General features: G+C 37.3%; 1 protein-coding gene and 1 long non-coding RNA gene across 9 annotated transcripts in view; one reads left to right on the top strand and one right to left on the bottom strand.

The window, feature by feature from the left end:
- LOC140620232 (uncharacterized) overlaps nt 1-24,347 on the bottom strand; it is a 406,983-nt gene that overhangs the window by 249,119 nt on the left and 133,517 nt on the right. The gene's annotated exons all lie outside the window — the stretch shown is intronic.
- The window catches only part of PKIA (cAMP-dependent protein kinase inhibitor alpha), a 124,199-nt gene that overhangs the window by 9,882 nt on the left and 89,970 nt on the right, over nt 1-24,347 (top strand). The window contains exon 1 of one of the 6 annotated variants that reach the window (XM_072804155.1): nt 18,560-18,698. The exons of 2 other annotated variants lie outside the window; for them this stretch is intronic. The gene's annotated coding sequence lies outside the window, so the exon portion shown is untranslated. Of the gene's footprint in view, nt 1-18,559; nt 18,844-24,347 lie in introns of those variants that run through there. 3 more of the 6 variants (XM_072804156.1, XM_072804157.1, XM_072804153.1) reach the window with 3 other exon arrangements.

Genomic DNA, 24,347 nt, shown 5'->3' with positions numbered 1-24,347 from the left:
TGATCCTGGAGTTCCAGGATCGAGTCCAACAGTAGGCTCCCTGCATGGAGCCTGCTTCTCCCTCTGCCTGTGTCTCTGCCTCTCTCTCTCTTTCTCTATCTGTGTGTGTGTGTGTGTGTGTGTCTGTCTGTCTCATGAATAAATAAATAAAATCTTTAAAAAAATTAATGCCAAATAGGACTTTTCCCTATAGCTGTGGCTAGAACCAGAAGTGAAGGAGAGAGGAAGTGGGGCAGTATATAGGAAGTGACTATACAGATTGAAATATATTGTCCTTAATCTAATTTTTGCTGCTGGACTGTTTCCCACTGTCTTGCCTTAACTTTTAAAGGAAGATGCTTACAAAAGACTTGAGGTCACAGTCAAATCTCCTTTTGAAGACATCACAGCCATGTCTTGTAACTGCTTCTGCCGTCCCAGGTAAAGAAACAGTTGGATATTTCTACTTTGCATGGTCCTAACTTATATCCTCAATCAGTTTAGATTACAGGCTACAGGTAAATAGTAACATCCCCTTTTATCTCCATTTGCAGGTTGGCTAACTCTAGCCTGAGTTCACCTCTCTTTTGAAAAATATACTGAAAGTAGCAAGGAACAGCAAAATGATAGCATTCTGAGCATCTTCTTCCATATATGAAATATAGGTTAGGTCAGCCATGGATGCCCTTCAAAGTACAGGAAGCATTAGTTTTTCCCAATAATTTGCACCCAGCATAGCAAATCTCACTGACTCTCCAGGACGCTGCATGGGTTACATTGAGCAGGGCCCCTATATAATAAAAGAAAAAAAGAGGTCTAATATCTGGAAGGGGAGGAATGTCTGACACAGAAGATCCAGACGAAATGATTAGTGAGGTTGAAGAGGGTGGTAGCACTGAAGCCATAGGTAGCCAGTGCTCAAAGAGGAAGAGATTGATTGTGTCAAATGCTCTGAACAGGTTGATTAAAATGAGTTCTCAAGACTGACTGTTGGGTGTAGCAGGAAGATGACCATGAGTGACAATGATGGGAAATGTTTTTTTATGAAAGTAGGTCCCTAGGCAACTAGTTTTTTAGAGAGTGCCCATCAATCCCACAGGAACTTTCCACACAGTCTCCATAAAAATAGAAAAATGAGTGCTTGCTTTTTAGCATAATAAAGATGATTTATTTGGAACAAACAGCACTGACTAACAAGATTAGTAAAAAGTAGGCCACTCCTCAAAACTAAAGGCATTATTCACTCAAAATATAATTTTTAAAGTCCCATATATTTAAAATAACACTATTGTTTAGTACAATATTTTTTATTTATTTATATTTTTTAAGATTTTATTTATTTAATCATGAGAGACAGAGGGGGGGACAGAGACACAGGCAGAGGGAGAAGCAGGCTCCATGCAGGGAACTGGACAGGGGATTCGATCCCGGGTCTTCCGGGTCATACCCTGGGTAGAAGACGGCACTAAACCGCTGAGACACCCAGGCTGCCCTACAATATTTTTTGAATAAATATTTGCTAATAATGGGGAAAAAGCATCAACTTCTAATTCTTACAATTATAAAATCATTAATATAATCTATTTAAATATCACAGGAACCCAGTCAATAATTAGAAAATAAGAGTTTTAGTAATAAATAATGTTAATGACTTTATGAAGAAAGTCAATGAACAACCATGATCCTAAATTCTTATTTTCTAATTTCCTTAAGTGCCTCAAGGTATTGTGATAGTCACAATCAATTTTTTCACTTCAATTAAAAATAACTATCACTACTCTGTATTTGGAAATGAAAGGGAAATATGTTACTACAAGGAGACTAATCAAAGAACTGTAGCTAAAATTTCTTGTTAGCATTATATATATTTATATAATTACATTTATATAATTACATATATAATAAAAATTATAACAGACTTTGAACAGAAGCTTTAAATAAGCGTGATTTAGGCAGTTAGTAAAACTGTCCTACTATATGCAATTGGACTCCTCGCTCTTCTTTATAAAGGGCAGACCAGTTTCTCCAAGGGGAATTTTAAACTCATTAGATATGTGAGATTCATTATAATTAGTTTCATTTAATACCACAAAAAGGACTTGTTCACAGGCTATTTTACTCTCTTCTTCCTCAACAGATGATTAGCTAGCTTCATTTTTAAATGGAAGATATACTCTAGATACTTAAATGTAGGGCATCTCTTCCTTTCAAATCTCAGAAAGAAAGGTGTACTTCAATTTCCCTATAGAAAGTTCTAGTATTTTGCCCCTCTTTTGAAAGAGGAACTAATCCTGCTTTCCCTATTCTTCTTTGGCTTCCTTCTTTCATCTGCTTTGAGCCTCTTTATCCTTTTTTTCAGCCCAAAGGATAATTTGTCTCATTCCAGGCCATTCAAAAATTGTACATTGGGAGGTAAATGAAAACAATTCATCTTTAATTATAAAATAGAACAGCTATGACATTGGTTCCTAAATAGTATAAAATTTTGATCCCTTAGTACATTAAAAAGTCTTAGGGTTCAATGACAGACAATAAACAAAACTGTTTTGGTGAGTCATTTGACATCTTTACTAATAGGTTGTTATTCATTATGGTGAATATAAGGCACATATTTGTGTTAAGCAATTAAAGTGAAATAATGGCCTTATTAACATTAAAATGTAATTATAATACCAATTAATGTTAACTGGTAGCTTTTTAAAGTGCCCAACTAGGGCAGCCCTGGTGGCTCAGCGGGTTTAGTGCTGCCTCCAGCCCAGGGTGCGATCCCGGAGATCCGGGATTGAGTCCCACATCAGGCTCCCTGTATGGAGCCTGCTTCTCCCTCTGCCTGTGTCTCTGCCTCTCTCTCTCTGTGTGTCTCTATGAATAAATAAATAAAATGTTTAAAAAAATAAAAATAAATAAAGTGCCCAAGTAGGTATTTATATGAATTTTTTTCATTAACTCTGAATATGAATACTTTATAAATGAAAAAATCAACGGGCACCTGAGTGGCTCAGTGGTTGAGCATCTGCCTTTGGTCCTGGGGTCCTGGGATTGAGTCCAGCATCAGGCTCCCTGGAAGGAGCCTGCTTCTCCCTCTGCCTACATCTCTGCCTCTCTCTGTGTCTTTCATGAATAAATAAATAAAATCTTAAAAAATAAATAAATAAACAAATGAAGAAATCAAGACTAAGAAATGCAAGCTTGGGAATCCAACAGATCTTGATCAATCAATAAGGGATTGGCAACACTGAAGTTCCATGTGGTGCACAAGGCTTAATCAACAGTAGACCAGCATCATACAATTGATATGTAAGACAAGTGTCTATGGCTACCAAATGTGGCATCAAGAATCAATAATAGAGGGATGCCTGGGTGGCTCAGTGGGTGAGCGTCTGCCTTTGGCTCAGGGCATGATCCCAGAGTCTCACGATTGAGTCCCACATCAGGCTTCCTATGTCTCTGCCTCTCTCTCTCTCTCTCTTTCTCTCTCTCTCTCTGTCTCATGAATAAATAAATAAAATCTTTAAAAAAAAAAAAAAGAATCAATAACAGAAAGGAACTAATCAGAGTCCATTCTTGTCACACTTAGATGGGGACTGTTACCTCCTTGAGCTGCATAAAACCCAGAGTTTTAAGATCATTTATAGGAGAGGGTTTCCACAAGAAGGTAATATTGGTATGTGTGGTAATCTGGCAACAGGAGCTTGAAATCATCTTAATGTAATGAAAACAAAATATTTGTTTTAGTATTTTTTCCTCAAGTTAGTGAAGAGTTCAGAAAACTTACCATATAATGCTCTCACTGGTTCCATTCTTTACAACTTTTGCTAAATTCTGATACAAAAGAAAAAGTACCTGTCCATCTACATTTCTTTATTTACAAGTATTGCTTGGAAGGAAATAAAGCGATTAGATAAAGACTGACTAAAGGGAGAGATGGAGAGTGGCTTGTTTTAGAAAAGTTTCCAGAAAGGTCTCTAAGAGGAAGTGCCAAGAAAGCTAAATTAAGAGGATGAAGAAGGAAGAAGAAGAAGAAGAAGAAGAAGAAGAAGAAGAAGAAGAAGAAGACAACAACAATATAAGAAGAAGAAGAAACTACCTACTCAAAAGCCCTACATGAAAAATCTCCTCCTATGCCTAGGTAAATGATTGATACCGGTGTGAAGGAGCTCAACATAAGACAGTTGATCAGATTGATAGGGACCAAAATCTACAAGGCTAAGGATTTTATTTTATTTTAGATGTAAGTGAAAACCATTAATGGTTTTGAGAAGATAGTGAAATGATTAGATTTTCATGGGATACTAGAATGTTTAAGTAGAATAAAGGAGAAATGACACATGGCTTAGATTAAAATGGTGGCAATTGGCAATAAATATGAAGAGAAATACACACACACACACACACACACACATTTGGAGGTAGATTCCAGAGCACTTACTGATGAAGGCTCTGCAAAAATTGAAGAAAAGTAAGGGATTATGTTATTCCTAGGTTTTTGCTTTGAATTAGTATTTGAATATTTGAATCATGGTGGCATTCACTGAGGAAGAAAATATTTGTAAGATGAAACAGTTTGGAAGAAAGAATAATTAAATAACTGAAGTTTTCATTTTAGACATCTTAATTGTAGAGATGTCAACTAGTGTTTGTCAAACTTACCCGATGAAAAGAATTACCTAGAGAACTTATTACATAGATGGATTCTCAGTTTTTTCTGCTAGAAATTCTGGTTCATTAAGTCTGAGTTGAGCACAAAGCACTGTATGTTTTTTCACATTCTGTGGATATTGTGCAGCTATAAAAAAGAAAAAAAATGAAGATCTCTATCGACTGATATAGGGTGATCTCCAACATACATAAAAGGCAAAGTTCAAAAGAGTATAGTATGACAGTTTTCATGTAAGAAAGAAGGGACTATAACAAAATGCACATGTATCTACTCATCTGTGCAAAAAGAAATACAGAAAAGGATAAACCAGAAACTAGTACGATTAGCATTTACAGGAAGCAGCTGGGAACTGAGCCAAAAGAAAGGAAGAATGGAAATGGAGTAGAAGGGATGAGAAGCAGATGACAGTGAGCATGTATTTTTGTATAGTTCCAATTAAAACTATGAATATTTTTCACATACCCAAGTAAATAAATAATTAAAATCAATCAGAATTTGAAAGGATCCCCAAACGGGACATAAATAGCAACAAGTAAACCTAACTTTATTACAAATGAGTAACAAAATCACACTGAAGGAGATAGGAGAGAACTAACTTAAGTAACTTTGGAAAATAGTACCTTAATTATACTATAATTAAACATAAACAGTATATACTGCAAGGCTAAAGACAGAACTAACTATACACAATATTAAACTTCTTAGTTTATTTTTAACATGGATACAGGCTAATGATTTTTAAATATTTTATGTGCATTCTCAAACTGAGCAAAAAATAGATAGTGGCTAATGAGCATTGCGTTTTTAATTGTTAAAGAAAGGAGTTACTAATAAGGAAATGGTAAGAGAGGCTGGAATAAGTCCTATGGTATTGGATTGGAACCAGAGCATTAGTAGAATTCATGCATCAATTTGAACTTGTGTGTGTGTACACACCCAGATAGATAAATTTAAAAATAAGCATTTATTTGCATATGTGTATGTATGTATTTGTATATATGTTTTTACGTCTGCCTACTCAAAGGGCAATAGGGTAATTTGGGTAGCAATGAGCACACCTCATACCAAGATGCTGATTTCTAAATACCATTATTTAATACAAGGAACAAGAACTTTATGGAAAAATGACTGACTCAAGGCTGGGATATATCTGTGTAGAAAAAGTATAGGAGACAGCTTGACAGAGCACCAATGACCAAATCTGGAAAAATTTGAGAAACAAAATAATGAATGATAGCAATGGATTTTAGCCCATAGAATAAAATAAATATCCATAAGTTCATACTGATATGTATAAATAAATAACTTAATAAATACATAAATAAAGGAGACAATACAGCTCTTCCTGTCAGTCAAACTAGAACAACTAAATGCAGAAGAAATGATGGGAACATAAAATGATCGTTTGTCAAACACCACAGTAATTGTTGGAGTCAGGGATTATTGCTGGATGTTAAAATTAGTATGGGAAAATAAAACAAGAGGCAGAATATTTGAGCAATCTCAAATAATTACAAACAAAAAATAGTAACTTTGCAGTTATCATTATCACCAAGCCATCAAAGTTAGTATCAAAGTTAGTAGCAGGACATATGAATTTCTTGAACCTCCTGGAATGGAGCACTTATAAGGGCATAACATCATCCTATGGTATTCTTATCAAGCAATGCATAACCTCAGTCTAAACATGAGAAATTATCAAACAAATCCAAATTGAAAAACATTTTACAAAGTAACTGGCTAGGATTCTCCATTAGTTCAAGATCATAAAGATGCAGAAACACAGGAACTATCTTAGGTTGAAGAATAAAAGGACATGGCAAATAAATGCAACAAGGGATCCTGGATATGAACATGACTGCAGGACAATAGACAATAGACGATATTCACATATTAGTCTAAAAATTAGTTGAAAAGTATTGTGTCATTGTAAACTTTCTGGTTTCAATAATTGTGCTTTGATAATATAAACTTAACATCTGGGGATGCTGGGTAAAATGTACATGGGAATTCATGCTTCCATGTTTGAAGTTTTTTAGTAAACTAAATTTGATAACACAATTTTGTAAAAACTCAGTTTGGACATTTCTTCTTTCAAATTTCTTTATGAAAGAAATCTCCCTGTTTAGGGATAATGCTAATTCAGTGAGGAAGATAAGATTTGCACAGAACAAAGCTTACTTAGCACTCATAAGGTATGGCACAGGAAACAACATTGAACGGCCACTTAAAAACATCATACATTTTAAGTGTCACAATGGGTGGAATATTTGAACTACACAAACTTAGGAGGAGTTGGTAAACCATAGAATCAAAGAATTTTCTCATTGTAAAAACTCTTCTTGGGACACCTGGGTGGCTCAGTGGTTTAGCGCCTGCCTTGGGCCCAGGGCATGATCCGGGAGTCCCACGTTGGGCTCCCTGCATGGAGCCTGCTTCTCCCTCTGCCTGTGTCTCTGCCTCTCTCTCTCTCTCTCTCTCTCTCTGGGTCTCTCGAGAATAAATAAATAAAATCTTTTTAAAAAATCTTCCTTTTCCAACTTCTTAGCTTCAATCTCTGCGAAAACACTTCAGTGACAGGAAGTTCATTATTTTAAAATGCAAAATTGTAAAATGTCTCTTTTACAGTTGAAAGGTTCTACTTGTTAAATTGCTCATCCTTTTATCAACCTAAACCTGATTAATTGATCTAAAATCGTCAGTATGGAAAAGACTAGTTCTTTTTATAGGACAACTCCAATAGCGGATTAGAGTCATCACCTTTGCATCCTGGTCTTGTCTCATCTGATCTATTTCTACTCCTTCAGTTACTTCTTACAGTGTTTAGATTCTAGACACTTGACTGCACTGATCACTTTCTTGAGCATAATAACCCATTTGTTGAACGTGGTATTTTAAGGCTGAAAGAAATTGTTTACTGATACATGTAAAAAATTCAAACATAAAATTTCCAATCAATAATTCTTCATTTAACATGACTCATATATACGAATTGATAAGTACAATGAGAAATTCTGGATTATTTCATTTTTAGAGAACTATTGTAATAGATACTTATCTGTAATGTGCAGGCAATGTGAATTATCTTTCTGTGCATCTATGCACATCTGAATGCTGCATCTGATGCTGCTTAATGATGATATGAATGTGAAATCCTGTTATGTATGAAATTGAACACAAAAAAAATCTTTGTTCCCAATTAGACATACATACACAAATTTTTATGATCTATTTTTAGTGTATTTCTCACTTTCATTATTCATTTTTGGCACTTCAGTGCATTCACCATACTATACCATAAACATCAAAATATATTACTTCACTTTACCTTTTATGAGATTACTATACTTGCCAACCAATATCTGAGATTTTAAATACGAGCAAATCATCCTGAGCCAGTTAAGCACAGAAGAGTCTCAGTAAATGCAGTTGAAAGTGTGCACACTTAGGTTTGAGCAAATTCTCTAAGCCTTTATTTTTATTTGTGTAAGATAATAACAATATTGAACACATAGGTGGGTGGTAGAAAACCAGCTATACGTAGGTGCTACATGTAAAGTTTATTTGACTACCTGACAATAAATATTCATTAACTATTAACATGATGATGATGATGATAATGAAGCTACTTGCAGGTGTCCTTCTTAGGCCTGTAAGCATGGGTAAATAAACCACAAGATCGTGTCCATGTACATTTACTAAAACTAAACTGCCTTTGCCCCCTTGCTCTCAGCTCCCACACTCCATCTGTTTAAGGACCTCTCAAGACAGCTCAGGCCTCTCTTCTATGAAACTTCTGTGAACTAAGTTTTTAGAATGAACTTAAATTACATTGCTTGCACTTATATCATGCACAAACTTCTGCAATGAAATTTATAACACTTTATTGCAATTTTTGTCTCTATATCAGCTTGCAACTCTTTTAAGGAAATAAAGTACATCTTATTCCCAGAATCTGAAACAATGTCAAGCACATAGTAAATATTCAATAGTTTTTTTTCTTGTTTTTTTTTAATGAATGAAACGGTAAAGAAAAGAAGAAATGTTTGTTGAATACTCTTTACTCTCTAGGAGCTGTGCACACAGTCTTAAGAATGGACTTTCTCATAACCTGTATTATTTTGTATTTAGTAAGTGAAGATTAATCAATGGCAGGCTTTCTCCTACTTCTATTTATATAATCATTAATTGAAGAAAAGCCATTTCATCCTTCTCAGTTAAAACATTAAGGATTTTAATATTTAAATAAGGATCAGACTAGCTTTCTTCCATGATTCTGTATTCTCATATTTAAGAAGAATGTCAAAATTTTAGCTTCTGTGACCATCATCTTACAGATTGAGTGAAAGTGTCTTCTTTTTTATTTTTAATTTAAATATTTATTTGAGAGAGAGAGAGAGCAGGAGCATACCTAAGCAGGCAGGAGGGGCAAAGGGAGAGAATCTCCAGCAGATCCTTGTTGAGTTCGGAGCCCCTGCCTGAGACTCCACAACGAGGCTTGATCCCACAACCCTGAGATCATGATCTGAGCTGAAACAGTCAGATGCTTAACTGACTGAGCCACCCAGGCACCCCAAGTGTGGTCCTTAACATAATCACAGATTTTGAAACTAATAGAAGAGGATTCAATATCTAGTTGTTTCAATTTCTTGACATTTCTTTAAAATTAATTCCCATTGAACACAATATTTGCATTTTCAGTCTTTTTTTTCCCCCTCTAAAAACAAGGAAAATTCCTGGTGACAGTTACAGAATCATCCACGAGAGGGCAAACATGCCTCATATACACAGTGAGAGGAAAATTAGCAGTAATAAACTGCTAACAATGGAGGAAGAAAAAGTGGAAGTGAAGTCAGTAATGAGATTTGGCCCAGATTAGAAAAACAAAACAGGGCTACATATTTCTTAAAAGATAAGATGTCTGTTTAATTTTTGCTTTTTGTTCTTATTTCTGATGCTAGAGGAAGTACATCTGAACATCAGAACCAGGAGTAACTTGGAAAGCACTAGAAAACACTGCAAGCTCTTATTATACTTATTTCTATCGTAACATTGTTAAAATTTAAAAAGTTTTTAAAAATTTTCTGAAAGACTTATCAAAAATGCATACTTCACCTTAGATGATGTCATTAATTTAAGGGTCAAGAAATTACAGTCAGGAATTAAGCTGAAATACACACTGTGTATTCTTGCATGATAGAGTGAACCATGGGGGTTCTAGTTATGTTTGTTCTTAACTTACCACCATCAGTCAGGATTTTCAGCTCTTGTGATCCAATATACAGTTAAAATCAAGTGTGGTGCTCAAGGTCTAATTCCTCAGTTCCCTGCTTACCCCAGTTAGACTCTATGGTTCATCACTAGAATCACTCCTTCCTGTAACCTCTGAAGTCCCTTGGCCCTCATTCTCAGTTGGATTAGCTGTCCAAAATGTCAGCTGTTGCAAAATAGAAACTTATGCCAGTTTAGCACCTATGCCAAGCAGCTAAATATGGCTGAAGAAAAATAAGCAATCGCTAGCTGGTCTCATTTAATTCGTAATCACTAACCCTATGTGAACTCTCAGTATGGACCAGAAAACTGACTAATGAATTAATTTCCTTTCCCTATTTCTTATGTGACAGTTTCACAACTTCTCTTTCCTTACATCTCCAACACCTACTCCTCTTTCTAAATTCTCAGATGCTTCCTATTTCACTGAGAATACAGGTGGAATCGGAATAGAATCTCCATAAGCTCCAAACATCAAGTCTACCAACCTCGTTGGGGCAACCAAGCCACACGCTCTGCCTTCCCTCCCTTGGCAGAAGAAATATATGTCCCTGGTCTCAGGCCAAAACCTCCACTCTGCGCTGGATCTCTTTCCCCTTACCTAATTAAGGATTTCTTTTCTACTGTATCCCCTCTCTCCCACTCATATCAATTATTTGTTCTCTACTAGATGTTCCCATCAGCATTCAAAGATGTAATACCTCCCATCTTAAAGGAAAAATACCTTCTTTGCTTCCATATCCCACTCTAATTAGTGCCCCCGTGGCTCTGCTTTTTTATACCAAACTAGTCAAAAAAGATAGTTCTACTTGATGTTTCTAATTCTTTCCTCCCATTTGCTGATTTTTATCCTCTCCATTATACAGAATCTATTCTTGTGAAGGATCTCTATGTTGCCAAATCCTATACTAAATTATAAGTTCTCATCTTAATCCACTAGCAGCGTAAAACTAATAATCACTCTCTTCTTTCTAATACCTTTCCACTTGGCCTCTGGGACAATTGTTTTTGTTGTTGTTGTTGTTGTTGTTGTTGTTGTTGACTTCTTTTACCCTTAACTGGATCTTCCTAGATACTGGAGTGTCCCATTGCTCAGTCCTCCAACATCAAGTATGCTCTGCCTACGTTTACTTCCAAAGTAATTTCATCTGGTCTAAAGACTTTAAATACTATGATGATTCACAAATTTTCTGCTACAGCCATGGCATCTCTCTCCCTGTGTTTCAGACTAGTATATCCATTGTCTACTTCACATCTCCCCTAAGATCTGATAGGCATCACAAATTTAGCATATCCCAAAAACAAACTTCTAATCCCTTAAAGCTTTCTCTTGACCACTGTCCAAAAGGTCCTAACTGATTTTTCACTCACCTAACTTTCTAACCTCATCTTCTAACAATTTTCCCCTTTGAGCAATTCACTACAAACAAACTAGCCCACCTACCTACATATGTGTTCGTCTGGAACACATAAAGTATAAGCCCACCTACCTACATATGCCAAACTTATTTTTCAATGTAGGGTTGACCCTTGAACAATGTGGAGTTAGGGATGTCTACATCCTGTGCATTCAAAAATCAAGTGTAACTTTTGACTTCCCCAAAATTTAACTACTACTAATAGCTTACTGTTGACTGGAAGTTTTACTGATAGCATAAACAGTTGGTTAACACATATTTTGCATGTTACATGTATTACATATTTTATTCTTACAAAGTAAGCTGGAGAAAATGTTAAGAAAATTAATTTAAAAAACCATGAGAAAATACATTTACAGTAGTGCTGTGCTATAAAATACACCTATAAGTGAACCCATGCAGCTCAAATTCATTTTGTTCAAGGTTCAACTGTATTTCTATCGCTTGTTCCTAGACTTCTTCCAAATCTCTGCTCAAATGTCCATGGACACCCTATATAATTGCCCCTACCCTTGCATCATTACACTGCTTTTTCGTGGCTCTTTCCAAAACTAAAAAGCTACGTTTATCTGTTTATGGTCTTCTTTCACTGGACTATAATATCCACAAGGAAGAGATTCATTTGTTCACTTCTGTAACTCCAGTTCCTAGAACAACAGCATGTATTGGACACTCCATTAATACCTGCTGAATAAATATCAGCTTCCTGCTGACCATACACAGTTCACAGAAACCTATATTTAAGTCAAATTTAAATTTCATTTTTTTATTAGCCTAAATTGGATTTGAGGAACTGAATATTCCTTTTTCATGAAAAAATGAAGAATTATAGAAACATAATTCTTTATAAATACTATTTAATAATCCATTCATTAAAATAGGAAAGTTTTTATTAAAGAGTACTTTCCGGAATGGCTGGGTGGCTCAGCGGTTAAGTGTCTGCCTTCAGCTCAGGGCATGATCCTGGAGTCCCAGGATGGAGTCCCACACTGAGCTCCCTGCATGGAGCCTGCTTCTCTCTCTGCCTATGGCTCTGCCTCTCTCTGTGTGTCTCTCTTGAATAAATAAATAAAATCTTTTAAAAACTAAAAAAATAAAGAATACTTTCCTCAGAAGGGATTTATTAGTTTGGTCAGATTCTTTAAAAGATTTGAAGTAAAAAAAAAAAAAATTTAAAGAGCACTATGTAGGTAGATTGTTTTACTTCATGACTTCATAATAATGATTTTTTAAAAAAGGTTTATTTGAGAGTTACTTACACCACACTATTGAATGTATCATATGCCATCACTAAGCAGTTCACTTAGGCCAATATACATTTCACAATTAAATACAGGGTTCCAATTACAGAATACTCCCTGTATTATGTTGATCTGGTATTATATGTCAACTCCTTACTGGTAAAAACAAGGTGAATTTGTAGCAATGTTTAAAGAAACAGTTTCTGTTCTGTTTGTGGTCGCTTTCCCTTCTTTCCGTTAGATCTGCTGATACTGTACATTATCTAATACCAATCTTTTTATATGTAATTGTTATCTTATACTCTTGCATCCGTGTTTTCATATTAATGGAGGAAATCTAAAACTATCAATAATTATTTGAATGCAACTTTTACTATAACTACAGCTTTGCTACCCCTAAATTACATTTGTACATGTTTACATGATATATTTTCTGACCTCATTGAAAGAGATACTTGTCATAAAATTTTAAGATTTCTGTGGAGCATGATTAGTCAACCCAAACCGATCAGCCACTAAACACACTCACGCAGACACACGCACACACTATTATTATTATTGAAATTCTCCTACCCTTACGTATGAATCAAAATTATGTGAAGCAATATTGACTGTCACATACTAAATGCCCAATTCTTTCCTAGTAAACCAAATTCCCAGCGTTAGGCAGACTCCTATGGAGTGATGAGAGCAGGAGACCTGGCAAGTCATTGGGTGACAGATGCTGGAGCCAAATCACCCTGACAACTCCTCTCCATAATAAATCTGAGAAGCTAATCTCTGCTAAATTGTTAATGGCTGCTAATGAGATACTCTATACTCGGTTACCACTCCTTGACAGTGTATTTGCATTTAAATGAGCCCCTTCTGGAAGGACTCCCTAACCCAAAGGACTGGTTCCACTGCTGACAGCTTCAGGCACACAGGGCCTCTGGCTCTGGTTTCACATTGTCCTTTGCTGAGACTCATGATATCATTAGGCCATTTGATCTCTAACTCCAGAATATCTGAAAGGAAGAATTGCAGACCGCAAAGTCATGAGCAAAAGATTATTTTTTTAAAAGACCATGCAATGAAAAGTCATAGGGTAAAAAAATGATCTTCACCTTACTCTAGCCTCCACTCATTAATTTATCTAGCATACTGGTGTGTGTCAAGTTTCAAGAAGACAGATTCAAGCTCTATATGTTGACATAAAACATTTCTCATTTATTATTCCTTTTCTTTCTAGTTCCTTTATGCCTCTTGACATGTTATAGTATCTGAACAGTTAATTTCTGCCATTTTACATTTTTAATTTTTGTCTTTTGCCTAGCACCATCAATACTGATTCTCTGCCATGAGTAAAAAGCACCTGGCAAGAGTACTTTGATGGATGAAGGAGTCTAAATTATCATGAGAAACTATCTATGCTTCCAGTGAGTCTGGCTTTGTAGAATGGAAACTATACCAGGAAGGACAGCAGACTATGCTCCAGGACTCTCCCAAGTCACCACATTTAATCTCTGCTTCAGACAAATTAAAGGAAAAGACCAAATATCTATTTTCACTCTTAAGGACAAGCCTATATAACAGCCATTGTTCTTCTTATTTCAAAAATGAGACAAAGTCAGATCATGAATGAAAGGATCCAAGCCTGTCTGTTCAACTACAAAACCCCTGGACTTCAGAGCCACCTCAGTCTTCCGGTTCCCTTCACCTACCCATCCTCCTTTTCCTTAACATTATATAGACTTTCACCTCTAGCACCGGATACCTAGCAAACCCTGCATTTAAATTACAATGTTTTTAAAGATTTTATTTATTTTAGAGAGAGAGAGAGAGACTGCACACACACACACAAATGGAGGGAGGGGCAGAAGGACAAGCAGACTGTGCTGAGCGAAGAGCCCCACATGAGGCTCCATCCCAGGACCCTGAGATTATCTGAGCTGAAGTCAAATACTTAACTGACTGAGCCAGCCAGGCTCCCCTAAATTATGAATTATTAACCACAAGATTTAGCATATTCTCTCTTCCAAGGTACTTAGAAACTTAAAAGAAGGTGGAAGCCTGCCCAAGTGGCCAAGGGTACCATTTGTCAAGCACAGGCTCCCCCTAATGCCTGCACTGGGCAAATCACATCATTTCAGTATATCCTCAAAAAAAAAAAAAAAAAAAAAAAAACCAAAAAAAAAACTCTTCTGTGGTTGGGATCCTAACCTTTTTACCACGATCCCCTTTGACATTTTGGAACAGTTTATTTAACTCTTCATAAAATAATACTTTGGGGAGCCTGAGTGGCTCAGTTTTTTGAGCCTCTGATTCTCGATTTGAGTTCATATGGTGATCTCAGGGTCCTGCGATGAAGCCCCAAGTAGGGCTCCATGCTCCTTGGGGAGTCTGCTTGAGATTCTCTCCCTCTCCCCTGCTCCTCTCCATGTTCTCTCTCTCTTAAATGAGTAAATAAATCTTTTGTAAAAAGAAGAAGGAAAAAATAATACTTTTAAATTCATAAAATATATATTATTTCAAAGGAAAAGAATTAGCAATCTTTAAATACAGTTATTAAAATATTTAAGAAACCAAATTTGTGATATAAAAATGCACAGGTATTTAAATTCCCTAAATAACAAAATGTAACAATGGTTCTATTAACTAAAAATATAATTAAAAATAGTGATATTGAGGTAATGGGTTAACAATTATTATTTTGCAATGCATGTGCACTGGAATGGAACAATTAAGCAAATGGATGAAAGATTGTTGGAGCCACATTTCTTACTGTTATTGTAGGAATTTATGGATAAGCAAGGGGAGGAAGCTAGAATGATCTATGTATTAATGGATTAGACTTAAAAACATTAATATGAACTCTTATTTAGCTCAGTATAAGTACTGATAGTTACATACAGAAATATTTATAGCTATGTACACATGAATGGGTTAGTGAAAATATATATTTCTCTGCTGTTTCCTAGAGCCTAAATAAATGATAGCCCCTTGGCAACCACCATACCTATAGCCCAGATCTTGCTTTCTTTTCTCTTCTTCTTCTTCTTTTTTTTTTTTTAAGATTTTATTTATTCAAGAGAGGAACAGAGAGAGGCAGAGACATAGGCAGAGGGAAAAACAGGCTTCTCGCAGGGAGCCAATGTGGGACTCAATCCCCAGATCCGGGATCACGACCTGAGCAGAAGGCAGATGCTCAACCGCTGAGCCACCCAGGTGTCCCTCAGATCTTGCTTTCTATTACCATCCTCCAAGAAAAGGGATCAGGGCTTCTTGGAGAAATGGCTGATTCTAGGACGGGGTAGGAAAATACAACATGGGAGCACCTTGTAATGCCAGAAAGTAATGAAGTAATACACTCACACACATCAAACGGAGTATGTCATAGGAGCATAGAAGCCAACAAAAAGAGCTCCCAATGGCTAAGCTGGAACAATTTGAACAAAATAAAGTAACATTGAATTATGACTCAAAGTATAAAATAAACATGAATGAGTCTATACTGCTATAAATAAATAATTGCATAAATTAATATTTAGAGGAGAAACGACAATCTCTTGTGCAGAAGAATTTCAAATACTTGATGTACATAATCTGCCCTAAAGAAGGTTGAACATGAGTTTATGCATGAGCTTCACATAGTGACTTCCTTCCAACAAGTACAGTATGGAAGGGATGGAGGAGTAACTCTACAGTGGAGAAATCTGAGATACTACCTCAGTCAGGTGATCAAAGTCAACATCACAGTAAAAAAAAAAAAATCACAGTCGAAAATCACATTGATTGTACATACTCCTGATGTGATGTTATGAAAATGGCACTTTATCTTGTGGTTGTCCTCCCAATAAACTATAATCCGGGTCTTATCATGAGAAAAGCATCAGAGGGTTTACAATAGTGAGGAGTGCTACAAAATACTTTACCACTATTCCTCAAAATTGTCAAGGTTATCAGAAAACAAGAAAAATCTGAGAAACTACCACAGCTCAGAGGAGCCTAAGGGGACATGACAACTATAGGTAATGTAGTGTGCTGGATGGGAGCCTGGAAAATAATTGAAGACATTAGGTAAAACTCAAGGAAATTGTACAGATTTCGGTTAATATTAATGTAGCATTATTGATTCATTAATTGTAACAAAGCTACTATAGTAATGTTAGATGTTAATAGAAGAAACTGGGAATGGAATTTTTGGGAACCCTGTACTACCTCCTTATATTTTCTGTATACCATTCTAAGAATATATAATCTATTAAATAAAACCAAAAAAAGGGTGATGATGATTTGATTGTCGCATCAGAGTAGTAATTTTGAAAGATCTATAAAAACTGAAATAGGAAGTTATCTGGGACTTCTATAGGTGACAAAGTCAGTCACAGGTATAGCGAATGTTATTTTGGTTCACTGTCTGCATTTGTATTTAAAGGAAAGGTTAAATGCTAAATTTCAGTTATAGGTTAGTAAAACTAAAGACGTAAAATCTTCCATCCACATTCTACATACCTTTTGATACAGATTAAGAACCTCCCAGTCTATGGTGATATTAATGACTTAATTTTATGAAATTGAGGCTCAGAGGCATGAATTAGGTTGCCAGAGCTTCCAAAAATCATTCATTCTAGGGCCAAGAATTCTTAATGATTTTTGTTGGAATTCTATTTGTTACACTACCTTTCAATTTTGGAACTGGGAAACAGAGGGATGGGAACTCTTCATGGATGGAACGTGCTTCCTTGGCTTGCCCAATGCACTGCTTAGGCTGCTATTCAAATCCACAAGGTGAAGCTGGCTTGGACCTAGAGATGGGAATTCTATCAGTAGGAATGTGAAGTTAGTTAAGTAAGTTAAGTAAGTTAAATGAGGAAACCACACTCAGATTGAACTCTAGGTGTCAAAGAACTTCTCTGCTTGGGAATGGCTTAACAATGGGAGAAACACTGGTTCCACCATAAAGACAGCAAATCCTTGGCCCCTTCCCCCCCCCCCCCTCCCTTAAATTCTCAAACTGCTGAGCTGGCAGAGAGAAAGAAAGGAAGGCAGGGAGGGAGACAGAGAAAGGAGCAGAGAGAATGAGAAGAGGTTAATGGCCAGTGCCAATTTAAAGAGGTTAAGAAGGGACTTATACGTGTATTTGCTTACATTATTCCTAAGGCCAATTCTGATAAATCCTTCGGCGGGGAAAATACAGCCATCTGTTAATGTGGGTTCTGCTTCTTGGCTTCAAATGTTACAGCTGTCACCAGAGCAGCCAGCCCAATTGAGGGATTGGGGGTGGGGGGGGCAGTGTTAGAGGCAACATCTGTCCACAAAGTGCACCACTAAACAGCAACGAAATCCTGGGGCCAGCCCTCTCTGTTTCCTCGAGGGCTTTCTTTGGTCGGTCCTACTTCTCCACTCCTTGGGGAGTTTCCCGTTCTATTACGTAGGCAAGAGGGTGAGAGGTCCCAGCTTTCATGATTGTGAGTGGTTCGGCTGTGTGTGTGTGTGTGTGTGTGTGTGTGTGTGTGTGTGCATGTGCGTACTGTGTGTGTGTGTGCGCGCGCGCTGGGGGAAAGTGAGGCGTGCTACGAGGGGCTTAGAAAGATGGATTGATTGCCAATTTAAAACATTTCCGGAGTGTTTACATGTTTATCTTAAAAGACAATCCCATAGTCTCCGATTCAGCGAAATGAACAATACTGATAAGGAAAATGAAGAGGGTGGGAAACCCACTCAGTCGCCTGGAGCTGTCCATGCAGCGGGCGTGACAGGGGAGCCCTGGGAGGGAAGGCGCTTTGCAGACAGTTTTCTCCGGCCCTTCTCCCTCGGTCCACGGTCCGGCTACGCTTCCTGCCCAAAAGCATTAATAGGAAAGAAACCCCAAACCCGGAGGGGGAGCGGTTGCCAGGCGCGGTTTGGAAGAGCCCTCCCCGGCGGCCGAGAGAGGTCCCTCTCCCCCCGCGCCTGGCAGGGAATGTGGCGATCCGGCCCGGGCGGGGGATGACTTCATGCAGCCGGAGCGCGGCGGCGGGAGCAGCTGCAGCAGCCGGCAGGTGGGGTGGGGGCCGGCGGGGCCGACCAGGCACTGGGCCCGGCGCGGAGGCACTGCGGCCCCGGGGCGGCGGGCGCGCGGACTTGCGCCGACTCGGTCCCGAGGAGGTAAGCAGCCCGGCTATTATTAGCCCCCAGCTCGGTTCTTTCCGCTCGGGTAATCGCGGGGTCGGCAGTGCACCGGGAAGGGAGATACCCCTGCTGCATTCTGCAATGGAAAAGGAGCAACAACTGGAATTGAAATGTTAATCAGGCAAGTGCTTGGAGATTGCGGGAGCGGTGGTACTGGGCAAACAAAGAAGGCGGCCAGCCTTTCTACTCTTCCAGAGAATCGACCGTTTCCAGCGCCAGACTCGCTTAGACGTTGAGGATTCAAGATGTGAGATGATCGGAGTTGCACTTTTATCTTTCTACTTCGACCTTCCCTTGGTCATTTTCGGGGTTTGGAGCAGCAGGTCCTTGGAGGCATCTTGGGGAAGTAATCAGAAATCTTTCCTACCTTCCTCTGTCCTCTCCCTTCCTACTTACCGGAATGGGTCTCTGCCCCATTTCAATGTCAAACACCTACTTCAATCCTGAACCTTTAGGAAGAGTCTCACATTAGAAGAGAAACTTCTCTTATCTCTTGGAGTTTAGCTTGGGTTGAGCAGCACTTGTTTCCACCTTCTCCCTTCGTTTATCATATTCTCTCTGTCAATTACTTCATTGATTTCCCTGGGAAGCCGGGTCCATTCACAAGCCAGCTCTTGTCAGCTTCTATCGACAACCTCTGTTCCATGACTGATTTTGTCAAGGACCTACAAAGGGCATTGCCCTACACCAGTTTTAGTATTCTCTCTGTATGCTATTACCTGTGTCCTTCCCCCAAATACAGGACACGAAAAATCTATCTTTTAGCCTAGTACCAACATGGTTCCCGATAACTCCCTTCGCCGTAGTCACTGCGGCTGCAAGAGGATTTCGAGGACAGCAGAATCTGTTGGGGTGTCAGAAAGAGGACCATACTTATATTTTCTCTCTGTGCATAGGCATAGATGGAACTACAAATGTGAATGTGTCTATCCAGTTATTCTTGAAGCTTTTTTATTTTAGTCCCGCTGGGTTGTGAGACATTTACCTGGGTAGGGTTTGAGGTTGGTCTTCCCCAAAGAGCAAGCAGTATGTTTGTCCAAGGATTCCCCAATAACCTCAAAAGAGTTTCCAGATAGGCTTTCCCCACAGGCATTCAGAAAGCCACCGGAGCTGGCCAATCTAAGCCTCAGGTTATTTGAGCATTCTCTAATCACTCTTGCCATTTAGGGGTTCTGACCACTTGTTCTAGGATTTCCCCAAAAATCTCTTGCCACTGAACTAAAGTGCCTTATTCCTGTTGCCACCTAAGGATGTACATTTGAATAATATGCTTTGAAATGGGTAAGATGGCTGTGATGGAGATTGCAAATGTGTCACTTCACCAACAGAGAACAGTTGCAAATAAGCCAGACTGGAGTGTCTGTGTGCCAATACTCTATTTAATGGGTGATCTGTTATCTTTAAATTTGAAATTAGACAGTCTGACTCAATAGCCATGTAATTTTATTTTAGCAAATTAAAAGAGATCAGTGAAAAAGAGAGGTAAGGTTGATAGCTAAAATTTTATCTCTGCTTCCCTTCCTTCTTAAATATTGCTTTTAGACAAAGATATTAGTTCTGAAAAATCATGTTCATTCTAGTAGATGTCATTATTGCTTTTCTGAATACAAATTCTTTTTATAAAATACACTTTAGAAGGATTTGAGTTGGTTTCTTTGTCTCTACCTAGTATATGAGGCAGAGGGAGTGGAGGGGTGGGCAATTCCCACTCCAAGTGGCCCACTCCAGGAACTCTTCCCCTGGATCGTGAAAACCTCAGCACCAATTTTTTTTTTGGGGGGGGGAGGCATGCTGTAGTGATTATTATTATGTGTTGAGTGGGGTTTGAGTTTCAAATATTAAAATTTTAAGATTCAGTAATTTTGAATCAGGCATACCAAATAGAAAGGGGAACAAAGAGCAAGAACAACAAAACGCTTTTTTCTACCACCTTTCTTTACTCATCTTAAAATATTTAACTATAGAAATAATTATTCGGAATAATAAGTGATAATAAATATTAAGATAATAATTCTTTTAAAATAAATTATGAAATACAGATTAGTATGATTGACCTTAAGCACAATAAAAATTTCTGTACTTTCAGGTTTCTTTATGTTGACTACTAGTGCATGAGAACATCCTCATAATAGAAATTGAAAATGTCTATTACTTGGTTTCTGAAGGAACTGAATTCTTTGGCAAGAAATGGGTCAGAATTAGGGGATTAGTGCTGCCTAACCTGGCATCATACCTGCCACTGATTTTACAGGTGAGATGACTTCACTAAGTTATGGACCTGGGTTGGAGAAGCCTTTTGGGGAAGAGAGAAAATAAGTTAGAAAATTGAATTTTTCATTTCAGTGCAACTAAGGTAGATAAATAAATTTAAAGGATTTCTGAATTTGGACTTTGTTATGTTTAAATAAAACAACTTTTCTGAGAAAAATGTCTAACTCAGAGCTCTAAGAAGAAATATATGTATGACTTCATGATTGAAACTGATTTATGACTTTATTTCCTTTTTTTTTTTTTTTTTTTTTTGATGTTTCCCTGGGAAAGAAAGATTAATTGCCTGGTGTTCAAGAGATGGAGGAGGAATGAAAAACAAGAGGATGTGCACTATTAGATGTTAAATGAACTGCAGGCATTATTTGTAGGTTTGACAAGATAGAATGAAGTCAATCTTCTGCTTTCTAACCAAGTTAAAAAAAAAAAAAAAAAAAACATTTAGCATGGTGGGTGGTCAGTGTTACCAGTAACATAGTACAGATTTAGGCATCAAAGTTGACCTCTAATAGCCAAAGGCAATTTCTGGTACTGCCTTACTGCTATTAGCTACAATTGAAATAGACTTATTTTGAGATTCTGAAACAAGGAAAAGAAAGAAAAAAGTAGAAACGATAAAGCTAAAGAAGTGTATTTCTATTCAACCGGTGTCTCCACTGAGAATATGTAGAAAAAAGTGCTATTTTGAAAGTTGTCAATGGCCTCCTAACTGCCAAATTTATGTAATATTTCACTTCTTCATTGTGTATTTTTTTTAAAGATTTAATTTATTTATTCATGAGAGACGCAGAGACATAGAGGGAGAAGCAGGCTCTGTGCAGGGAGGCTGATGCGGGACTCAGTCCCAGCACCGGGATCACGCCCTGAGCCAAAGGCAGATGCTCAACCGCTGAGCCACCCAGGTGTCCCACTGTGTCTTTATTTTTAAGTTCTTATCCATGTTATTTTTAATAAAATACTCATGTTTAAAAGTATTATTAATACGTAATATGCATCAGGCACTGATATATCTCTTTATCTAGTTTCTCACTAATCCCCTTAAGCTACCCCATGATCCGTCTAACCAAGTGGTTTTTATTTCCAGTTTGTGCCGCGTGATGTCCCGCTTCAATGTCTTTATCCGTTCCTTTCACTCACCCTGTATATGCTAAAACCTTGATCACATCAGACACTGTCTCTTCCATGTTGCTTTCCCCATACCCACCATCCTCGTGTCAGATGCGTTTTCTCCCTTGTCTAAATTCCTATTGCACTTTCTATCTTGGTCTATTCTTTAGTGTGAACATGACTTGTTCTTTTACAATAGCTTTGGAGAGCACGGTTTGTGACTGACAACCTTTATTACCTACAACTCATGGTACAGTGACTAGCTATATACAGTTCTTCCTTGACTTACAGTGGGCTTACATCCCAATAGATACACTGTGAGTTGAAAATACCCTAAGTCAAATGCATTTAATACACCTAATCTACCAAACGCCATAGGTTAGCATAGCCTACTTAAAGGAGCTCAGAACACTTGTATTGACCTGCAAATGGGTAGAATCATCTAGCACAAAGCATATTTTATAATAAGCGCTGATTATTTGATGTAATTTATTGAATACTATACTGAAAGTAAAAAACAAAATAGTTATGTAGGTACAGAATGGTTGTTAATTGTATTGGTTGTTTACCCTCATGATTGCATGGCTAACTGGGACCTGTGGTACGCTGCCACTGCCCAGCGTCATGATAGACTATTGTACTGCTTGCTAGCCTGGGGGAAAAAAAATCCAGATTCAAAAGCTGAATTGTGGTTTCTTCTGAATGTGTATCTCTTTTGCATCATCATGAAGTTGAAGAATCATACGTTGAACCATCATAAGTCAGGAACCTTTTGTATATGCATAGTAGACATTCAGCAATTTGATTCTAGTGAAGATATTGGTTATTATTTCCCAAGGGTATATCTCTACCTACTCTTCACCATTAGTCAAGCTCAGCTTCCAAAATGTGTGCAAGTATTGTTTAGTTTTTAAAAATATTTATATAATAATATAGTGAAAGCACATTCAAATAATTATATTTAACAAAAGTTAATGTGAGCTTACATGTCATTAAATATATTAGCACGTACATTTTAAGAGTATGCTAAGCTTAACAAAACAAAACAAAACTTTAAAGAAAATACTGTATCTGTTTTCAACATGCTTGCATTCTATTGAAAAAGAATAAGCAGGAGAAGTTACCTTACATATATAAGTACTCGTCCAATTTCAAGTCTAGAAATACTTGCCTTGAAAAACTGCTAGATACTTTTGATCTGTGGTATCAAATTTTAACCTTCTACTTTATGCTAATTTTACATCAAGGAAACCGAGACTCAAAGATGTCACCTAAATGTTTAGCAGACATTCTTTCCACGTTACCATGCTGCTCTCTGAAGTGTTTTTTTTTTATTATTATTTTTTAAAGATTTTATTTATTTATTTGACACAGAGAACAAGCAGGGGGAGTGGCAGAGGGAGAGGGAGAGGGAGCCTGATGTGGGGCTCCATCCCAGAATCCTGGGATCCTGACCCAAGTGAAAGGCGGGTGCTTAAGCAACTGATCCATCCAGGCACTCTATGGTCTTTGAAGTGTTAAGAGTAAAGGAAAGCCTTATAAAAATGTAAGGTCAGAGCCATCAGAGTAGTTTAAAAATTGTTTTGTAATTAATTTTTCCAGTGTTTCTTAAACTTTTGGATCTTAACATTCCTTCTGATAATTGAATAAAGGCTGCACATTCATTCCACAAGTATATATACAAACAAACGTACACATAGAATTTTGCATACAATTGCAGATGTTTTTTTAAGGACCCACTAAAGTACTCCTTAGCAAATAGTTTAAGAACATCTACTCTGGACTCACTTTGACAATATGTGTATCTTTCATTAGCCGAGACATTTTTGGAACTTGAAATGACTTTCTCCTTCTATTGTTTTCCCTGCTTTAGAACCTAAAATGAGAGCTCTTCATTATCACTGGCACAAAGGCAGCTAAGAGGATTTGGAAACAAGTGCCAGTAAGAAAAGTGATTCAAAGAACCCTGATTCATGGAAAAGGAATCCCAGAAGGAGTTCTGAATATGTGTAATACATTCCAAATGATTTATTTAGGGTTTTCCAATCAAAACCATTTTTTACGAAAAAAGAAGCAGTTCTAGACTTAGAGTACTGTAGTGCCAAATATGTAGAAGAACATTGCCAACAGTTGAGCGGTGTAGGCTACTTCGAAACATATTTAGTTTTCTTAGGATGGATGCATGTCTGCCTCAAAGTTACTATTTCTTTCTGGTAGTGCTGTCTGCAGTAATGTATCTGCTTTTGCTAA

The sequence above is a fragment of the Canis lupus genome, chromosome 28 (genome assembly GCF_048164855.1).
Source record: "Canis lupus baileyi chromosome 28, mCanLup2.hap1, whole genome shotgun sequence".
In the NCBI taxonomy this organism is placed as follows: Eukaryota; Metazoa; Chordata; class Mammalia; order Carnivora; family Canidae; genus Canis; species Canis lupus.
Note: the sequence above shows the minus strand (reverse complement) of the source record. Positions and strands in the feature narration are given on the sequence as shown.